Below are 6,000 nucleotides of genomic sequence, written 5' to 3' on the forward strand. Positions count from 1 at the left end.
ACAAGGTCAAGTCGAAGCCATTCTTTGGTATGAATGGATTTCACTTGAAATTACAGATGGGGTGGAATGTAAAGAAAATAAAATATACTAATTTAAAACACATCTGTGTATTTTCTGCATAGGAATTCTTGGAAGAGCACAACGAGAAGGTCAAAGAGAGGTGAGTGTAATGTGTGTCATGTAGCCAGTCTAAAGGACTGTAACTGGCACCTAATTAAGGCTACAAATGTCCTACTGGTCGTTTCCTATACCAGATGTTAGACGGAGGTCCGAATTTTTAGCCATATCGCTATCAGAAAGAAAGAAGAAACTATTGATTGAGTTGTCAGTAGTTGTTCAGCAATTTACACTGTATATGACCTTTTTATTGCCTTGGTCTACATATTTGCTGCCATTCAGTTTTCAGACTTCATGCACTAGTTTTATATTATTGCGTTGGGGGAAATTAATGCTACACAAACATGAATTCCAGTGAGTCTAGTTAGCAGCACAGTGTCCTCAGTCAAATGCAATTGTCACCACTCTCATAGGCACAGCAAGTATGATTATTGCTTCACATGGTAAGTAAGTTTTAGAAACAGCACTATCCATAGTGCTGTAAGAAAATTTCCATTTACAACAGCCTCAAGACAATAAGTTTGCCTAAATGGTTTTCAGCACTTTAGAGACAGAAACAGCCTAAAGACAGTTTGTAAGTCAACGTCAACAAGGCTCACTCAAATGACTCACTGAATATGAGTTCAAAAGTCCTTAAAGCACATTTACCAAAATGCTTAACTGCATTTTAAGTTTTAAAATAAGCAGACTAACAGAAAGAAATACAAACTGCTAAAAAACTTCAAATACAAATACAATACAGTATATGAAAACAATATGCATAACAGGGACATCCACTTTGAGGTTAATATTGAATGGATTTTGTTTTGCAGTGACAAAATCAGGTATGCATAAAAGCATAAAATATTAACACAAAGCATTAAAAAAAATAAGCCACATGGTCCAAAACAAACCCATGCTCAACCTATTCCTGATTTTCAAACTGAGACAAATCCTTTGAAACAAAGCCTTTTCTGTGTGTCTAAAGAAGCAGCAACAAAATGACGCATGAACAGCACCAACACTTACATTAACCTTCTCCCAGACATCTTATTCTTCTTGTAGCATGTGGCTGCTGTGAGGAGGCGTTTGTAGGACCTCGACTGACGGCTGCAGTGGTGCGGGAATATGGACGTGTGGTTCGCTAAATCTCACAGACATCTTCCAAAACCGGTGTTCGCTCAAACAGATTCAAGCCTACAGCGAGCTGCTTTCATTGATACAGGGATGGTTTATGAACTCAGTGATGCTCATTCTCTGGGTGGGCTCAGTTTTCAGCAAGTGGCAGATCAGCTGTTTGGCTGAAATGGGAAATCATCATCATCATTATAATCCTAATCATTAGCATCATTGTTAAATGCTCATCTGTGTCTCTCAGTAATACGAGATGTATATTTAACAGTCATTGCAGTAGCTGCAATTTTCTGGGACAGTTTTTGCTTCCTAATGTTATCAGTCTCAATTCTTGTAACAGCATTTACATGGAAGTGAAATAAAAAAAGTATGAGATCAGATTGCCTCTGCAATGCATACTAAGGTATAAAGAAGACTATCATTTAATGCATGAAGAGGACAAACATTTAACAGTCACTGCTTTGCCACTGAAGCCACAGAATAAACATCGTTATAGCAGTTACAAAGAGAAAAAGGCTTTTCTTCTTATAGTATTTATAATGTGCTAGTAACTGACAAATTCTGTCAGACAAAGTCTATTAGACTTATTGCAAGTGAATGAACATTTACAGAGAGTAAAACTTAAAATAAAGGAGCATTAACATGATTAATTTGCAGTGTGATAAAGCACTCATTTCAATGATCTCACCTGCCTCAGACACCTCAGACCACTCTGGTTTAGGGAAATCATATGGTTCATTAAAATCCTCCTTTTCATTTCTGGGATATTGCCAAACCGTGATGTGAGAAAAAGGGAGCATATCCACTAACTCTAAGGATTAATAATTTGGAGAGACCAACCATGCATGACTGCAATGTGAAAATAGTAGAAAACAACATCATGCTGATTGACTTACAGGATATAATGACACCCAGAGACCACATGTCACAGGATATGTCTCATTTATCTGTACCGGAACCTCTGGCACTGCCAGTGTTGAAAGAAATTATTTAAATTGGACTGGAGAAATACCATTTCATGAAAAAGCCTGAAATGTGAAACGCTTTATGCTCTTTTAAGAAAGGGCATGAAATGTGAAACTGGAAAAATAGCATGTCATGAAAGGGAATAAAATGTTTCGCATTTCATGCCCTTCATAATTCGTCATAGAAGACATATTATGGAAAACCCCATCTGATTAAAGTAGCATATATACTAACCCAACGAATTCACAGGATTTAATCCTTATAAGCCACAACAATATAATCACTTTCTTAAGGGCCGAGAACACCAGATGATTTTATGTTAACTCAGAGAAAGACTGGATACGGTGACATACGTCTCATAGGAACTCACACAATTCAATGTGACAACAAAGTAAAAATCCATAAGCATCAAAGACACATCTTCTAGTGCAGGCCTATTCAACTTGTGGTCTTGGAGTTGCCTGTGGACCTTTTGAATTTTTCTATGGCCTCCATGACAGCCTGCAAATCAGGGTAGCATGTGTGAGAGATGATATATAATAAGGTACATATTTCTGCAGCACTTTGAAACATCTGAGACTCATTGGCTCTGATCTGAATTTGCAACGTCTTTATGTTGCACAACTGTGTCCTGTGATTGGCTGCAACTGGATTACACCTTTGATTTGATTACTCTTGACTAGCAGGCCTCAAAGAAACTCACATTAGCTAGGCTAACAGCAAGCTTCAAGTAGTGCGGCCCACAGTCACTTTTGCACAAGAGAGAGGCATAGTAACATGCCTGTGTGTAGCCTGGTTCTGTTTGATATCGATTCAAACATGCCGGTTTATTGTTAGTCTGCACACTGTTTTACTTGTTTTCACTTTTATGTAACCACCATCTGCTTGGAATTTCAGAAGATCACAAGAAGGTATGTTAGAAAGTAGTGAAAATGCTATCATTCAGATTGCTTGTCATGTCTAAATAACAAACAAAGCCAAAAAATATGCAGTTAAATACCATTAAAAGACAACAGGAAATCTTCACATTTGAGCAGCTGAAATGAGAGAAATGTAGTTTTCTCTGCTTGCTCTGCTGTTGGTGTGAAACAATTAATCGATTATTAAAAAAAGGGTAATTTCCTGATGATTGATTAATTGACTAACTATTTGAGCACCAGTAATTTTAGTGATTTAATGAATTAATGCTACTGCACACTAAACATTCTCTACTGTTGCTGCTTCACATTCAGCTGACAAGACACTGATGACTGACAAGCACTCACAGGAAACAAAGTGTTTTTGTAAGTATGATCAGCACTGGCCACCATCATTCAAAACAATCAAAGATGTGACTACAAAACAACAGTTCAGGTGTGTGTGTGTGTCATTTGGCTGCAGCCTGAACAGGAAGAGTTTGTGCTGTCATCACCAAGGGGCACAAGTGAGCCAAATCAACCGAAACTGAAATCCTAAGGGATTGTAACTTACACTTTCTAGAGAAATAACAATCCCATTACTTCTTTCTGTGAAAGCAAACAGTACAATAGACAGGAGTACAGCGTGAGCTCTTTTACTACTTAATGAAGAAATGTGGCAGCAAAAGCAGGAGGCTGTCTGAGGACTATGTATTACTAATATTCACATATTTCACATTTCAGACTTCACATAACATATTCTCATGCTGAGACCATCAAGTCAGTATAGAACTCCTCAGCGTTTTGTGCAAAACAAGTGATTAAGATACTACAAATTTCACAATAAACTGCCACTCAGTTCTTCAGGTACAGTAAAGAGCCATGAATGAAAATCAACTACAGCTGGAAAAAGTAACATTAAAACCATTATCAACAATCATCATCTTTCAAAATATTTTTCTATTCTTTTGTGACACATGAAGTGGATGTGGACATCAGGTAGGCGTCTTGCCTTATTATACTATAGACAAAGCAGCCTCTGCCTGGTTTTTATCACTTTCTGCATTAAAAGAGAGTTGGCTCTAAAAACACACAGAGCAGATAATACAAGCCACAATTCCCAGGAGCAATTTAAATATGAGCAATGCCCAGGCCAGGAAGTCTCCTGTGTGTGTGTGTGAGTGTGTGTCAGCAGGTATGACTTTAGGCTACTTTCAGGGACACATTCCAGACACATTTAATTGGACACGGCTGGTGTAACTGGGTTCAAAAGCTGGTTCCTCAACAGGGAAAATAGATTATGTTTGGTCAGTGGTTATGGTCAGGGTTAAGTTAGTTTTAGCATTAGGAAGGTAATTAATGTATGCTCATGTAATTTCTTCAGCAGTGAGTGAACTAAGTGTGTGTCTGTGTGTGTGTGTGTGTGTGTGTGTGCGTGTCCGGGTGTCTGCAAAACAAAACACCACCAATGGAAATTAAGTTAGGATTTTGGCTTCTAATTTTATGAAAATAAATGCAAACAATTATTGTGCCATTTTGTTCACTTTGATTTTGTCTTGTGTAATAAATTATAGAACAAAAGATTGAGACCGAGGCTATGTCACCCCAGGGTTGGTGTAAGTTCAAAAGTGAGTGGCGCTCACCCATGGTTATAAATGCAGGTCATCCCTTTCCGGTGTTGCGGAGTGCTTAAAAGAGCTCTACCTCCCGTCTTGCTTCTGGACAATACTGTAGCTTCTGACACATAAATATCAGGAGGAATAATTCAGAGGTTTCTTTAAAACACAGGCGTGTCCCTCCTCTCCTTCTTTCTGGCTGGGAGCATTTGGAAAGGAAAAGTCAACATGGCAAGCCAGTGTACAGATCAACTGAACAAAACATTGTTATCATTTCCAAACTCTGGAACAGAAATTAGACCCTGAACAAGGCATCCATGTATAATCATCTAAATGCCTGAAAATTACAGCTTTCCATCAGAAAACATCTGTGACTCAGATCTGACACTAACAGCGAGGCCACCTCTTGAACTCTAGTAGGGCTCACCTCTAACTCTAAATACTGCCTGTCGCTCCACATGCACCAATCATACCAGGCACTCTATAGTTGGATAAACATCACACATGCCTAACAAGTGACTAATTGATTTATGTGGAATGTACTGGGGCAATGTAATAATTTATTTCTTCCTACTGGCTCTAACTAAAAGGGGACACATATTGTCCTGATGTGAGGAAACAGTGTATAAGAAGCAGATTTTCAAAAATCAAAGATTAAAGAGAAGCATCTGTTAACTTTCATCTCAGAGCTCAGTTTGATACCTTCTGGGTTTAGCCCTGACTGAAGTTTCTGTGAGTGACGCTCAGAATGTGACAAGACAAACAACTTGAATGCGCAAAGGTTGTTAGTAGCCAGCCTTTGATCATGTTAGCTCCTCACAAATCATCAGAAATCTTTCTCTAATTATGGAAATTAAGATAAAAAGTAACAAGCATAAGAGAGGTCTCTAAGTGAAATGTTGGGTATGTGGGTCTCAGTCATATTTTAGTTTAGAGAATATCCCTGTGCTACTAAAAAAAAAGACCCTGAATACATTTACTTAGCCAAAAGCACGCTGTGTGAAATGTGAATCCTGTCACAACCAGTGGTTTTTGTTTGTTTATTTTTGTTGTTGTTGTTGTTTTCTTAAATTGTGGAGAGTCCTCGGGAATGTATCAGAAAGTTACAAAAGGCTAATGGGCATTTTGGGGAATACTCGCCTATAGTTTTCTCACAAATGCACAGTGCACTGCGATATAACGATGTAACGTTATTTGCAAACAACCACAACCACAAATAAATTATTTTTCTCATCATAGGCCCGTCTCCATGTCCTTCATCGCTAAAGCGGAACTAATATACATCGAGATGT

This window comes from Scatophagus argus, chromosome 8, assembly GCF_020382885.2.
Source record: "Scatophagus argus isolate fScaArg1 chromosome 8, fScaArg1.pri, whole genome shotgun sequence".
Taxonomy (NCBI): Eukaryota; Metazoa; Chordata; class Actinopteri; family Scatophagidae; genus Scatophagus; species Scatophagus argus.